This window comes from Macaca fascicularis, chromosome 2 (assembly GCF_037993035.2).
Source record: "Macaca fascicularis isolate 582-1 chromosome 2, T2T-MFA8v1.1".
NCBI lineage: Eukaryota > Metazoa > Chordata > Mammalia > Primates > Cercopithecidae > Macaca > Macaca fascicularis.
Genome location: NC_088376.1, coordinates 52,534,690 through 52,551,074, shown reverse-complemented (window position 1 = coordinate 52,551,074; position 16,385 = coordinate 52,534,690). Strand labels below are relative to the sequence as shown.

Here is a 16,385-nt window from a genome sequence, read left to right as displayed (position 1 = left end):
GTGAGTAAAGAGAAGGGAAGAGAAAGAAGAAAATGTGCTGAAAAGCAGGTATTTTTAGAGTGGGTTTTCGGAATATTTTGGAGTTAGCATTAATTCATTTCAAAGGGGCAGAAAAATATTCAGCATGAGATTAGTATGAAAAATGTTGGCAGGACCTCTAATTCTGTTGCTCACTCTCCAGGATTTGGAACAGGCATGTTCCTTTCATGTGGAATTGGAATTAATTGGACAATTAATTCAAAATGCCTTCATGAAAAGAACAAAAACAAATAAAATTGCCCTTCATGTCTGGTTGCCTCAACAGAACAACAAAAAAGTGATGGAAATGGATGCTCTCCCAGTCTTACGTTTCTGTGTAAATGTGAAAGAGAAACATGGCTACAAGGACCAGGTATGGCCTAGGAAAAGGGAGAATCTACCTTTTAGAGTAGGGGTTTTTAACATAGGTTCCTTAGAAGGTTTCAAGGTGTCCATGAACCTCCTGAAATCACATACAAAATGGTGTGTGCATGTTTTTTTCTAGGGTTATGGTCCATGGCTTTCATCAGATTCTCAAACCATTGGAAAACATTAAAAACTGCCTTTTTTTTTTTTTTAAAGGAGTCTGGGGGGTAGGGTGGAGGCTATAAAAATTATTCAAGTTAGGAATATTAAAAAGAGAACCTGTTAATTTAGTCAAATATTAAGGGGAATCACATTGATTCTTAGAACTGGAGAGAAGGCAGAAAATCACATCATTTGAAGCCAAGCATTGGGAGACAGGAAAGAGGTGGGCAAGAAATTACAGGCTGAAATTCAGGTAAAGGAGCAGGTAGTTGGTAATTGTTGAAGCTGTGTGATGAGTGCATGGGGATTCATTATATCATTCTCTTTACTTTTGTTTAGGTTTGAAATTTTTCACAATAAAAAGTTTTTGAAAATAAGGAGCCCCAGAGAGAATTCCTAGAAGATGGCAGAGCAGGAAAAAGAGGAACCTATCTTCCCACCTAGATAATAATTTTACCAGTAGAATCTGTCTAATGTATTTTGGAACTGTGGAGTCTGTTGACTTCCAGGGCTTGGGCAATAATTGTGGTTAATTTTCATCAATTTCAGCTGTAATCACAGTAGCAGCTAACCACCCTTCAGCCACGTGTCAGGCAGCTGTGCACATGGTCCTGTAGCAACCTGTACATAGCCTGTGGGAGCCAGGGTGGCTGAAAAGGACCCTGTCCTCCAAATATCTAGGATCTGTGCTCTCATTGCTGATTGCTGCTTCTGATCACAGAGGTGCAAAGAAGCAGCAAGTTTTGTTGTTGCACCTTACCCCATTGTTGCAAGTCCCTCCATCTCTGGATGAAGTGACTCTGGGAATATAAAGGGCAAACACCTTTTTCCCTTCCTACATTTTTTCCCCTTTTGGGAACTAGATATTGAAGACTAGAACATTAAAAATGAACCACATATATGTGATTGGAGTTAGAAAATCATCATGTATACCCAGGGAAAGGCAAAGGCTCGAAAAAATATATGAGAGGATCTTAACTTTATACTTCTGGCTGATCCACACCACAGAGACAGCCTACAACAACAACAAAAAAAAATAGAAAACCAGCAAACCAGCTGGGTGAGGTGGCTCATACCTGTAATCCCAGCATTTTGGGAGGCTGAGGCAGGCAGATCACCTGAGGTCAGGAGTTTAAGACCAGTCTGACCAACATGGAGAAACCACATCTCTGCTAAAAATACAAAATTAGCCAGGCATGGTGGCACATGCCTGTAATCCCAGCTACTTGGGAGGCTGAGGCAGAAGAATCACTTGAACCCGGGAGGCGGAGATTGTGGTGAGCTGAGATCGTGCCATTGAACTCCAGCCTGGGCAACAAGAGTGAAACTCTGTCTCAAAAAAAAAAAAAAAAAAAAAAAAAAAAAAAAAAAAAACAGCAAACCAAAAGAAAGGACACTGATTTTCAGAGTTACCACATTATTAGATTCAAATATCCAATTTCCAACAAAAAATTCACAAGGCATGCAAAGAAACAGAAATGTATGGCTTGGTTAAAGGAGGGGGGGGAAACTAACAAGAAATTGTCCCTGAAACAGATCTAAAAATGGATGTAATAGACAAGGACTTTCAAACAACTGTCTTAAAGATGCTAAAAGAACTAAAGGAGGATGTGGTGAAAGTCAAGAAAGCAATATGTGAAGAAAATGGAAATACCAATAAAGAAATAGAAAACCTAAAAAGAAAGAAAAAATAAATTCTGGAGCTGAACATTACAGTAGTCGAAGTGAAAATTTTAAGAAATTCAAAGGCAAATTTGAGCAAGCAGAAGAAAGAATCAGCAAACTTGATAGGACAATGAAAATTATCAAGACTGAGGAACAGAAAAAAGATTGGAGGAAAGTGAACAGAGCCTAAGGGACCTATAGGGTACCATCAAGCAGATCAACATGCATTGTGGGAGTTTCAGAAGGTGAACAGAGAGAGAAAGGGGAAGAGAGAATATTTGAAGAAATTATGGTCAAAAACTCCCTAAGTATTTGGAAAATTCACAAATTTGTGGAAATTAACCAACACATTCTTAAATAACCAATGAATAAAAGAAGAAATCACAATGGAAATTACAATGTACCTAGAGACAAATGAAAATGAACACACATAGCACCCAAACTTATGGAACACAGAGAAAGTAATGCTAAGGGGAATATTTATAATAAATTCAAAATTTACATTAAATAGCTTACATTAAAAAACAATAAATGTCTTAAATCAAAACCTAACCTTAAAACTTAAGGAACTAGAAAAAGAAAAAGAAACTAAACCCAAAGCTGGTAGGAGGAAGAAAATAATAAAAATTAGAGCAGAGATAAATGAAATAGAGAATAGAAGAATAATGGAGAAAAATAATAGAAGAATAATAGAGGAATCAAAAAATGGTTCTTCAAAAAGATCAACAAAATTGACAAGTCTTTAGCTAAAAGGACTACAGAAAAAGAAGACTCAAATTATTAAAATTAGAAATAAAGTGGGGACATTATTACCAAATCTACAGAAATAAAAAGGATTTTGAGAGAGCAATTGTACTTCAACAAATTGGATAACCTCGATGAAATGGACAAATTTCTAAAAACACACAACCTATCAAGACTAAGCCACAAAGAAATAGAAAATCTGAATAAACCTGTAGCTAACAAAAAAGTTGAATCTCTTATAAAAGGCAGTAATTTAAAATATCCCATGAAAGAAAAGCCCTGCACGGTGGCATGCAACTGTAGTCTCACCTACTCAGGAAGCTGCAGTGACAGGATCACTTGAGCCCAGAAGTTCAAGACCAGCCTGGGCAATGTAAGAAGACCCCATCTCTTAAAAGAAAAGAAAAGCCCTGGATCTGATGGTTTTACCAGTGAATTATACCAAACATTTAAATAACTAACACCAATCCTTCTCAAACTTTTCCCAAAAAATTGAAGAGGAGAGATTACACCCTAACCCAGTCTATTAGGCCAGCATTACCCTGATACCAAAGCCAGACAAAGACTCTACAAGAAAAGAAAATTAATATGCCAATATCCCTTATGGACATTGATGCAAAAATATTCTGAACAAAATATGAGTAAACTGAGTGCAATAGCATATTAAAAAGATTATACACTATGGCTAAGTGAAGTTTATTCCTGGAATGCAAGGATGATTCAATCTGTGAAAACTGATCAATGTAATACACTACATTAACAGAATGAAGGGGGAAAGCCACATGATCATCTCAAGTGGTGCAGAAAAAGCATTTGACAAAATTCAACATCCTTTCATGGTAAAAATTCTCAGTATACTCTGAATAGAAGGAAACTAACTCAACATAACAAAAACTGTCTGTGAATAACCCACAGCAAACATCATACTTAATGGTGAAAGACTGAAAGCTTTTTCTCTAAGATCAGAAGAAACAAGACAGAAATTTCCACTGTCACCATATAGCACTAGAAATGCTAGACACAGCAATGAGACAAGAAAAATAAATGAAAGGTATCTAAATATCCCTGTTTGCAGATGACATGATCTTATATGTAGAAACCCTGAAGATTTCACACACAAAAAAGTTAGAATTAATAAACAAATTCAGCAAAATAGCAGGAAACAAAGTCAACACACAAAAATCAGCTGCATTTATATACACAAACAATAAACAATCTGAAAAGAAAATTAAGAAAACAATTCCATTTATAGTAGCATCAAAAATAATAAGTACTTAGGAATTAACTTTATCAAGGTGGTAAAAAATCTATGTACTGTAAAGCACAAAATATATCTGAGAGAAATTAAAGAAGACATAAATAAATGGAGAGCTATTTCATGTTCATGGATTGGAAGACTTAATATTGTTAAGATTTCGACACTACCCAAAGTGATCTACAGATTTAGTGCAATTCATATCAAACAAGGTTTTTTTTGCAAAAATAGGAAAACAGATCTTAATATTCATATGAAATTTCAAGGAACTCTAAATAGTCAAAATAATCCTGAAAGAGAAGAACAAAGCTGGAGGACTCACACTTACTGATTTAAAAATTTATTGTAGGTAACAGTAATTAAGACAGTATGGTAGTGGCATAAAGACTACACATAAAGACCAATGAATACAATAGAGAATCCAGAAATAAATATTCAAATATATATGGTCAAATGATTGTTGGCAAGGGAACCATGATTATTCAATAAGAAAAAGACAGTCTTTTCAACAAATGGTGCTGAGAAAACTAGGTATTCACATGCAAAAGAATGAACTTGGACCCTTATCTAATACCATTGCACAATTTAGCTCAAAGTAGATCCATGGCCTAAATGTAAGCCCTAAAACTATAAAACTCTTAGAAGAAACATAAGGCAAAAACTTCATGACGTTGGATTAGGCAGTGATTTTGTGTAATGACACAAAAGGCACAGGCAACAAAAGAAAAAATAGACAAATTAGACTTCATGAAAATTTTAAAATTTTATATTGAAAGACACTATCAACAGAATAGAAAGGCAACCTACAGAATTTGAGAATATATTTGCACATCATATGTCTGATAAGGGATTAATATCCAGAATATATGGAGAACTCCTAAAACTCAACAACAAAAATACAAACAGCTCAATTCAAAAATGGGGTGAAGGACTTGAATAGATATTTGATACTTCTCCAAGAAGATATACAAATGGCCAATCAGCACATGCAAAAATGCTCAACATTACTACTCATTATGGAAATGCAAGTCAAAACTATAGTGAAAGCCACCTGGACACCCTTAGGATGGCTACTATCAAAGCAATAGAAAATAAAATGTGTTTGCAGGGATGTGGAGAAAATAGAATCTTTGTGCCTGTTTAGGGGATATAGAATGGTATAACCACTGTGGAAAGCAGTATGGTGGTTTCTTAAAAAATTAAAAATAGATTTACCATATGATCCAGCAATGCCATACCCAGAAGAATTAAAAGCAAGGTATCAAAGATACTTGTATGCTTATGTTCATACAGCATTATTTACAAGAGCTAAAACACTGAAGCAACCCAAGAGGTCATTGACAGATGAATGAAAAAGCAAAATGTGATATATACTTACAATAGGATATTATTCAGCCTTACGGCTGGGCACAGTGGCTCATGCCTGTAATCCCAGCACTTCGGGAAGCCGAGGCAGGTGGATCACCTGAGGTCAGGAGTTCAACATCAGCCTGGCCAACATGGTGAAACCCTGTTTCTACTAAAAACAAAAAAATTAGCTGGGCATGGTGGCTGATGTCTGTAGCCCCAGCTACTTGGGAGGCTGAGGCCCAAGAATCACTTGAACTCAGGAGGTAGAGGTTGCAGTGAGCCCCGAGATCATGCCACTGCACTCCAGCCTGGGCAACAGAGTGAGACTCAGTCTCAAAAAAAAAAAAAAAAAGAGAATATTATTCAGCCTTTAAAAGGAACAAAATTCAGGCCAGGCATGGTGGTTCACACCTCTAATCCCAGCCTATGGGAGGCCAAGGCAGGTAGATCACTTGAGGTCAGGAGTTCAAGATCAGCCTGGTCAACATGCTGAAACCCCATCTCTACCAAAAATACAAAAATTAGCCAGGCGTGGTGACAGGCACCTGTAATCCCATCTCCTCAGGAGGCTGAGGCAGGAGAACCACTTGAATCCAGGAGGCAGATGTTGCACTGAACCGAGGTTGTACCACTGCACTCCAGACTGGGCAACAGAAGCAGACCCTGCCACAAGGGAAAAAAAAAAAAAAAAACAAACAAATAATAAGAAAATTCTGACACATGCTACAACATGGATGAACCTTGAGGACATTAGGCTAAGTAAAATAAGCCAGTCACAAAACAACAAATACTATATAATCCCACTTTTATGAAGTACTTAAAGTAGTCAAAATCATAGAGACAGAAAGTAAATTGATGGTTGCCAGGGGTAGCAGGAAGGGAGCAATGAGTAGTTGTTTAATGGGCATAGAGTTTCAATTTTGCAAGATGAAAAGAGATCTGGAGATGGATGCTGGTGATGGTTGCACAACCATATGAATATACCAAATGCCACTCAGCTGTGCACTTAAAAATGATTAAGATAGCAAATTTGGTTACATATATTTTACCATAATAAACTTGGGGGGAAAAATTAAAATGAAAAGAACCCAAGTGAGATAGCAGAGGATGCTGTGAGCTGTTGAGCCTGTGTGAACAGAGACTACTGGCCCTCATGGCATCATGTGGCTGAATGAGTGGTTGGTAACGATCTGTTTTCTAATATCTGTTTCCTTTTCTTCCTCAATTTTTTTCTTAATTTGCTTCCTTGAGAGAACAATCTTGCTTCTTTCAGATACAAAATTCCAAGTTTGATGTGGTGATTATGGGGAAAAAAAGAATGTGAGGTCACAATGAGAAGATGGGACACTATGGAAGGCCCTTTAATTTTCTAATAGTCACATAGACTTTAAAAAATAATCTCTGGGGCCTGGTAACTTAGTAATGTCATTGAGTTATTATAAAAGAGTAAGCAATTTTATAGTATATTTGTTTAGGGATATAATTTTGTATAATTTCCCTTGTTCAGTTATTTTTCAGTATAAATCAGCCTCAATGATATGATCATTTCTATTTTTTTCTAAAATTAGGATAATAATACATGTTTTATTAATGGTGATATAAACTCTAGGAGAAAAACATGAATGAATACTCACAAGTATTTACTACTTGTGAGTAGCAGAAAACGTGAATACTAACAAGTTACCATAGTCTTGTTCCTAAATTTCCACGAGAGACCTTCCAAATGTATGAATTTTTATGTCTATATCTTGAGCCAAGAATATCCTTCTTCACTATCCCCACCCTACACCTAATCAGGAAATTTTCAAAGTTTTTCAACATATTTCATATTCACAAATTGCTTATGTTGGATCATCAACCTTGTCCTTCACTTATTGGGCACCAGAGGGCACACATCTTAAATCTCACTTTCTCAGAGACACAAATCCTTTTTCCCTCCACTGCAGGATTTTCTCCTCTGGATTTGCTCTGGCACCTCGACTTAGGGGAACAGTTCAGCTTTGCTCTTCCTGATTAGTGGCTTTCCTGATGGTGTGGTTCAACACACCCACCAGAGACAGAAAGTAATGATTACTCAGGAGGCCTGCTCCCTGTATCAATCTGCACAATCAAAAGAATTGTCCTTGGGCCGGGCACGGTGGCTCACGCCTGTAATCCCAGCACTTTGGGAGGCCGAGGCGGGCAAATAATGAGGTCAGGAGATCGAGACCATCCTGGCTAACACGGTGAAACCCTGTCTCTACTAAAAATACAAAAAATTAGCTGGGCGTGGTGGCGGGCACCTACAGTCTCAGCTACTGGGAGGCTGAGGCAGGAGAATGGCGTGAACCCGGGAGGCAGAGCTTGCAGTGAGCCAAGATCGCGCCACTGCACTCCAGCCTGGGCGACAGAGTGAGACTCCGTCTCAAAAAAAAAAAACAAAAACAAAAGAATTGTCCTTGAAAATAATCTTTGTAAACCATTAGTTCTTTTTTTTTTTTTTTTTTTTTGGTTCTTGCCAACTTTTCATTGTTTTTAGGCTGCAGATAGCCTAAAATTCTATTCATAACTTTTGCCTTCAAAGCTTATAAAGTGAGATAATAGAGGTGAAACTGCTTTCGAAGGGGAAAGAAGCACCGTATAATTGCAAAGTAGAATTACCTCTAGGAGAAATGTTAACCAGACAAGGCCAGTCTGTCACCCACTGGGAAGTCGCACAATCTCAGCTTGCTGCAGCCTCAACCTCCCCAACTCAAGCAATCCTCCCACATCAGCCCCCCAGGTAGCAGGACTACAGGCGTGTGCCACCTAAGTTTTTTATTTTTTGTAGACACAGGGTTCACCCTATGTTGCCCAGGCTGGTCTCGAACTCTGGGCTTAAGTAACCCGCCCACCTCAGCCTCCCAAAGTGCAAGGATTAGAGGTATGAGCCACTATGCTTGGCCCATAATTTTTGATTCTTGTGACTGTGTGCTCACATTTTTTTCTTAATGATTTCTCTGTTGATCTTTCTTTATAAAAATTTCTATTTTCTAAACCTATTTAATTCTTCTGGACATATCCTAAACTACACATTCAGAGCCACCCAAGTAGCCATCCATCCATTTATGAAATAATATGACTATTAAGAAATCTAGAAATTAAATTTAAAAAATAAAATATGATTTTTTGTTTACTATAAAACAGGTCTCAACAATCAATAAGTAAATGATTCTAAAAGAAAATGTCAAAGTATAAGTATATAGATTTTTTTTTCCCTCATACCAAGTAAGAATATTTTTATTTTCCTTTGGGCCATCCCTCAATCACAGTATATTCAGAATAGTTTTCAAATTTTGTAGGATTGTTTTTATCTTTCTGTGCCTTTGACAAGTATGAGCAGATTTAGTTGAGGAGGTAAGTAGGCCACAGAGCATCAGAACAATTTATTTTTATTTTTATTTTTATTTTTTGAGACGGAGTCTCCCTTTGTCACCCAGGCTGGAGTGCAGTGGTGTGATCTTGGCTCACTGCAACCTCTGCCTCCTGGGTTCCAGCGATTCTCCTGCCTCAGCCTCCAGAGTAGCTGGGACTACAGCTGTGTGTCACCATGCCTGGCTAATTTTTGTATTTTTAGTAGAGACGGGGTTTTACCATGTTGGCCAGGCTGGTCACAAACTCCCGACCTCAAGTGATCCACCTGTCTCGGCCTCCCAAAGTGCTGGGATTACAGGCATGAGCCACCATGCCAGGGCCAGAACAATTTCTGAATTCAAAACAAATAGCCCTGAATAGTATATTCTCTATTCACTGAATAGAAAATTCATGTTCAATGTTTTGTCAGGGTTTTCATCATAGGCAAACCTGAGAACAATTTTCTTAGGAAGACAGTGCCATAAATGTTGATGAGGCTCCCTAGTTAACCCCCACCTCAAACCAAACCAAACAAAACATTTTATCCAGTTAAATATGTGGTAGTCCCCTCTGAAATCCCCACCACTCTTTGTTATTCATGTATTTACTGTTTTGTGATTAACATAAGTAATAGGAAGAGAAATTCATATCTGTAGAGCACTTTATCCACATGTACTAAGTTGTACTTGTCTCCCAACTCCTATGTGAGATATATGTATAAAGTACTATTGTTCTGGGATCTTTGGGATTGGGATGTCGCTTTTCTGGCCGAAAACTTCTTTGGTGCCTTTGCCCAAGTTTTGCTCAGGCCCTCTGGGTTTGTTCCGCCCACTCGGCCAGGCAGGCAGTGCCCCACTCATGCTACTGGCCCTTGATCACACGCCTCTAAGGGAGACTGAGTCAGGTGTGGAGCGGCAAGGGATGTGTAAGCGATCATGGGATCCGGCCACTGCGCACAAGCACGCCGGCTGCTGCCAGGGGGCAGGCAGTTCCGAGTGCTGGCACGGGTGCCGGCGCTCTGTGAGGCCGCGCTGGACCAGGCACACTTCAAGCAACTTTCCCAGCTGGCACCGGAAAATGCAGTGATGCCCAGAAACTTGGAGATGCCTGCAACTGCAGGCCCCCAAAGACGGAGTCACAGCCCTGGCTTGGGGAGCTCCCAGGTCTGGGCTCCTCGAAGGGCCGCAGCTGTTCTCTCCTCTTCACCCACAACACGGCGAGCAAGGGACGGGTTTCAGCCCTGTTTGTGTTAACAGCTCTTTTAGCCTTGCCATTTGGTGGGTTCCGAGTTCTTGTTCTGCCTTCAAGAAGAATGGGGTACACAGACAAGTGGAGGGTGAGCAAGGCGAAGAGGAGCTTTACTGAGCAATAGAACAGCTTAGAGGAGACCTGCAGTGGGCAGCTCCTTTCCATAGCCAGGGTGTCTCGACCAGTTTTCAGCTCTCAGCAGAGAAGGTAGCTCCTCTCTGCAGCCAGTCGTCCCATCATCTCTTCAGCTCCTCTCTGCAGCTGGTCATCCCCTTGTCTCCCTGTCCTCTCTCCATCCTCTCTTCCGAGTTTGACTCTGGGGGGTTTTTATGGGCCTCAGAGGGTAGGAAGTGTGTGCTGATTGGTCCATGGGTGGCCGTGGATGGGCCCAGGGAAAAGCACCGCACGTTCCCACTCTGGTCCGTGGGACTGGCAGCCCGGCCCCCAGGCTTCAGGCCCCCCTCCTTGGCTTGAAGGTAGGAGTTTCCTGGGGACCCACCCCATTTTGCCCAGGAGTCTATCTGCTTCCTGCTGCTGTTCATGGTGCCCAGGTTGTTCGTGCCAAGGGGCACGCCAGCGCCTGGCTGTCCTCAGCACCCCCTGGTCTCCCTCCCATGCTCATTAGTTCCCAAAGTCCAGAGAGGGCAGAGTGGCAGGGGCCGAGTGTGTCAGTGCTGCCCTGAGACTGCACACACCCAGCCAGGCTGCAACAGTGCCCGGGCTTGGCCCCATCCTTGCTCTGAGATCCGAGGGGGATGCTGGGAGCGGGGAGAGGCTAGATACTGGGGGCAGATACCTCTGAGCCTGCGGGGACAAGGGTGGCCTTCCTGGGCCCCTGAGAGTGCATAGATGCCTGGTTCTGCAGTCGCAGCTGGGCGCTGCAGCTGCGGGGCTCCTGCCTGCTCCCAGCCCCTAAGAGCACAGGGAGACCGGGGTCCATGTCCACAGCGGTGTCTTGGGTGGCTGCAACCGCACCCGAAAGGTCCAGGCTGCTCCCTGCTCCCTGCTCCCGCTAGCTTCATGAAGGTGACACCGCCCCAGGCCCAGCTCCGCCTTGGGTCCCCTCTCTGCCCACCTCTTCATGTGCGACCGCACTGCTCTTCTGTCAGTAGGCAACTCGGCCTGGCCCCATCACAGCAGCCGCCACTGGAGGGCTCCCAGGGCAGGCTCCAGAGACTGTCACCTCCTCCCCGCAGTGGTGGACAGCAAGAGCAGCGACGTGGGACCAGGGTCCAGAGCGGCAGAGGCTCTGGGCCTGGGATCAAGTCCCACCCAACTGCACGAGGGTTGGGCGAGGGTTGGGCAGGAAAGTGGAAGTCGGCTGCCTCAGGGATGCAGGCCACAGGGGTCACAACGCTGCCACTGTCGCTCCCACAGCCGCTCCCTCAGCCACTGTCCATGCCCCTCTGCTGCTGCTATCACTGTGATCCTTATTTTATAACTGCCTCAGAGAAGTTAAATAAACAGATTTAAAAATTCAAGATGTAGGACGGGCGCGGTGGCTCATGCCTGTAGTTCCAGCACTTTGGGGGGCAGAGGCTGGTGGATCACCTGAGGTCAGGAGTTCGAGACCAGCCTGGCCAACATGGCAAAACCCCGTCTCTACTAAAAATACAAAAATTAGTCGAGCGTGGTGGCGGGTACCTGTAATCCCAGCTACTCAGGAGGCTGAGGCAGGAGAATCACTTGAACCCAGGAGGCAGAGGTTGCGGTGAGCCAAGATTATGCCACTGCACTCCAGCCTGGGCAACAAAGCGAGACTCCGTCTCAAAAAAATAAAAAATAAAATTAATTAATTAATTAATTAAATAAAATAAAAATTCAAGATGTATGTACATTATTATGGAAGAGAATTCATGGTTTTATTTTTTTCAGAATTGGCATAGACAGTCCTGAATTTCTAATGGTTTATGTGTGAAAATGTTTTTTTAATGTCAAATAGTTTAACTTAAGTATATTTTTAAATGAATACTGAGTGCACGGAAAAATATATTCTGGACTTCAGTTCCTCAAACTCCACCTTCACCTGCAAATCAAATGTTTTAGACCGTTTTCTTTTCTGAGTATTACCTTTTCTCTCCACCTACATTCTCTGCTAACCAGGATAGTCACTCTTATATGCAGCATATGTGAAACCAAATGTTTGGGAGACAGTGTGGGTGGGGAGAAAAAGTGTAGCCTTGAGCATCAGACACCTCCTTACCTTACTTAATTTACAGCATGCCCTTGAGCAAATGTTGTAACTGATGGAGTCTCAGTTTACACTTTTGCAAATGTCATAATAATAATATCTATGTCTTGCAGTTTTTTAGAGGATTAAATGAGATATCATTTATATTGTCCTGAAGTGTAATTGGTTCCAAAATACTTTCCACCCTTGTTAGTAGTAAAATGAGTAATATTTATCAATAAATTACTTTGCACTTTAGTTGTAGTTTAGACTAGTGTGAAAGCCTGGATTGTTACTATTCCATAGGAATTAGCTCCTGGTTTTGGCCTGAGACTAACTAATGTCTAATCCTCAAAATTCCTACTCATAAGGTTCAATAATAAGCAGATGGGTTACACAGCCCTAATTTTGCAGGTCACACATACTTTTCCTCTTGATATAAGGTTTTGTCAGCAGCTAAAAACATCCAGGTTACTCAAAAAGTGTGATCAATATATAACAACACAGGAATTGTCTAAGAAGAATTCAGGAACAAGAGAATGCTGGGTAAATCACAGACTGATTATGAGAGAGCCACGGCTATAGAAAAAAATCTGATTTAGAGAAACGATAATTTTTTGTGTTTTCTCTTACCCCTTCCCTCCCTTTAGTTCCCAATAATTTTATTTTATAGCAAAGATACTTAAAATAAAATTTTATTTGATAGCAAGTCAGGGTCTTGCTTTGTTGCCCAGGCTGGAGTATAGTGGCTATTCGCAGGTGTGGTCATAGTGTACTACAGCCTCAAACTCTTGGCCTCAATCCTCCCATCTCAGCCTCAAAAGTAGGTTGGACTACAGCTACACATTACTAATTTTAAATTTTAAAATGTAAAATAAAATTTTGCCTTTCTTCGTTTTTCTTTCTTTCCATTACTTAAACTTCATTTGACATGTATACAATCAAGAACTACAGACTGAGTCCTTACTACATGTCAGAAACTTATAGAATACAATAATAAGTGAAACAGCCAGTCTTTGATTTCAGGAAGTTAACATTGGTTGGGAAGGCAGATAACTAGAGGTAAGTAACAATAAATAAATAAGATGGTTTCAGAGAATGCTAAATATTATAAGGAAAATAAAATAAATATGACAGAGAGTAACTAGGGAGTATCTTTAGATTGGGTGGTCAGAGAAGGCTTTCTAAAGAGAGCTTGAGCTAAGACCTGACTGATAAGGTCTGAGCCATTTGAAAATGTGGCAGGAAAATGTGATGCACAGAAGCCAAGAGAAGAAAATGTTTTAAGAAAGAGAAATTGGGCAATTGAATCTGCTGATAAAGTAGGTGAGATAAAAACCAGAAGTGATTATTAAAGTTTACCTTTGGTAACCTGGGCAAAAGCAGGGACTGTGGTGCCATCTGGATGCAAGTTCAACTGCTGAGGCTAAGGGAAGAAGTCTGCCAAAGGCAGAAACTAGTGATCAGGTTGTATATGCCCAGAAGCTGGTTAGATTGTTCTTTATAAAATAAAGTAGCTCTAGTACCCCCAGTACCTCACAAAACAAATGCATCTACTTGGTTTGTATCACTTCTGACAAGTTGTGCTAATAATAATAGTAGAATTATTTATGATTTTACTACTGATTTCATATAATTTTGACTATTATATCAAGATCCTGAATTTTCCTTTTTCTTTTTTTTAGTTGAAGTTAATAATTTTTAAAATTTTTACTTTTGTAGAGAAAAGATCTCGCTGTGGTGACCAGACTGGTCCTGAACTTCTGGGCTCAAGCCACCTTGGCCTCCCAACCTGCTGGGATTACAGGCATGAGCAGCCACATCCAGCCTCCTTTTTTTTTTTTTTTTTAACAGGTGTGTAAGACCATAGGCTTCTGTCTCCTCCTCACCCCTTCCCATCTTCTTTTGTAACTGTGCCCATAAATGAATATATAATCAATTTGGGTGGAGTTTATCACTGAAAGCTTCCTAAACTGGGGAGTAAATCAGTTTGGCACAGTGGTTATGAGAGTAGATTTTGACTGTGACTTGGCTTTATATGCTGGCTCTACTCTTTACTACATATGTGAACTTGGACAAATTATTTAACTTCCTTATGCTTCAATTTCTTCCTTTGTTAAAAGGTGATAACGGGCCAGGCACAGTGGCTCATGCCTGTAATCCCAGCACTTTGGCAGGCCGAGGTGGGTGGATCACTTGAGGTCAGGAGTTCAAGACCAGCCTGACCAACAGGTGAAACCCCGTCTCTACTAAAAATACAAAAATTAACCGGGCCTGGTGGTGTGCACCTGTAATCCCAGCTACTCAGGAGGCTGAGGCAGGAGAATCACTTAAACTTGGGAGGCAGATGTTGCAGTGAGCTGAGATCACGCCACTGCACTCCAGCCTGGACAGCACAGCGAGACTCAATCTCAAAAAAAAAAGGGGGTGGTGGGGATAATGATAATGTTTTATAAGTGTTTTGTAGGTATCAATTTATCTAATCTTCACAATAATCCTATAAGTAGTATAATTAAACTTCCTTTAGAGATGAGAAAACCATCTCATCTAAGGCAGATGTTATCTGCCTTAGATCACAAAACTGATAAATAGCAAACCAGAATTTGATCCTAGGCAGTGTGGTTCACAACCTAGAGCCTTTAACTGCAAGGATGTCTCCCTGTCTGTCCTAAAGGGTCATGCTCTGCACTGTGTAGGCCTGAAAGCCCTTCTCCAAGTCTTGTTGGACCTGGGTGAACACCTGACCCAAAAACATACAATACTTGTATAGCCCAGCTAGAAAGATGACTTGAACTGGTCAGATTCTTTCACTCTGAGGAATTTGTTCTGAAAACATGGGAATAAGCTGCCACATGATGGTGTGAACTGCAACTGAAAAGTCCAGTACAGCTGGGGCCTTGATGGCCACTGGGAGTCTTATGTGAAAAGAATCAGCAGAGGGAAGAAGAGAAAAAAAAAAAAAAAAAAACAGGGCAGATGCACCATGACAAAACTAAGTGGAACGGCTCGTGACCTCTGAGGGAGCAGCCAGCCTCATTCCGTTCCTAAAGTTTCTCAGGTCTGGTCCCGCAAAGGCCCAACTGTCGTTAGTTCTCTTCTTTTCTTTTTCTTTCTTTCCTTTTTTTTTTTTTTTTTTTTTTTTTTTTTGACAGAGTTTCGCTCTTGTTGCCCAGTCTGGAGTGCAGTGACGTGATCTCAGCTCACTGCAACCTCCGCCTGCCAGGATCAAGCAGTTGTCCCACCTCAGCCTCTTGAGTAGCTGGGATTAGAGGCATGCGCCACCACACTCGGCTAATTTTGTATTTTTAGTAGAGACAGGGTTTCACCAAGTTGATCAGGCTGGTCTCAAACTCCTAACCTCAGGTGATCCACCCAGCTCAGCCTCCCAAAGTGCTGGGATTACGGGTGTGAGCCACCGCACCTGGCCGAGTCCTTAGTTCTTTGAGTGAGCCCACTGTGTATCCTTCCAAAAAAACAACAAACAAAAGACACAGCTGTTATAATCATAGCAAAAAAAAATCCTTTACTTAACCTAGCATGAATGGTTCTCTGTTCCTTGTAAAATAACAACAGCAACTACAAAACCACCTTACTTAAAAATGGGCGAATAATTTGAACATACATTTCTCCAAAGAAGACGTACAAATCGCCAACAAAGTATAGAAAAAGATACTCAAAATCACTACTCAACAGGGAGATTTTAATACAAATCAAAACCAAAATGAGTTAACACGTCACACCAATTAGGATGGTTATTATTTTAAAAAAAGAAAAGAAAAAAAGGCCGGACATGATGGCTCACACCTATAATCCCAGCACTTTGGGAAGTCGAGGCAGGCAGACTGCTTGAGCCCAGGAATTTGAGGCCAGCCTGGGCAACATGGCAAAGCCCCCTCTCTACAGAAAATACAAAAATTATCTGGGCACGGTGGCATGTGCCTATAGTCTCAGTACTCAGGAGGCTGGGGTGAGAGGATTGCTTGAGCCCGGGAGGCAGAGGTTGCAGTGAGCGGCAGAGTGAGACCCTGTTTCAAG

The 16,385-nt window shown here is 41.1% G+C and overlaps 1 long non-coding RNA gene across 1 annotated transcript; it reads left to right on the top strand.

Annotated features, from left to right (window-relative positions):
- The first annotated feature begins 263 nt into the window (after nt 1-263).
- LOC135969648 (uncharacterized) lies at nt 264-5,917 on the top strand. The gene is made up of 2 exons (XR_010584987.1): nt 264-391; nt 886-5,917. It is a non-coding gene; the product is annotated as an uncharacterized lncRNA (long non-coding RNA).
- The last annotated feature ends 10,468 nt before the right edge of the window (nt 5,918-16,385 follow it).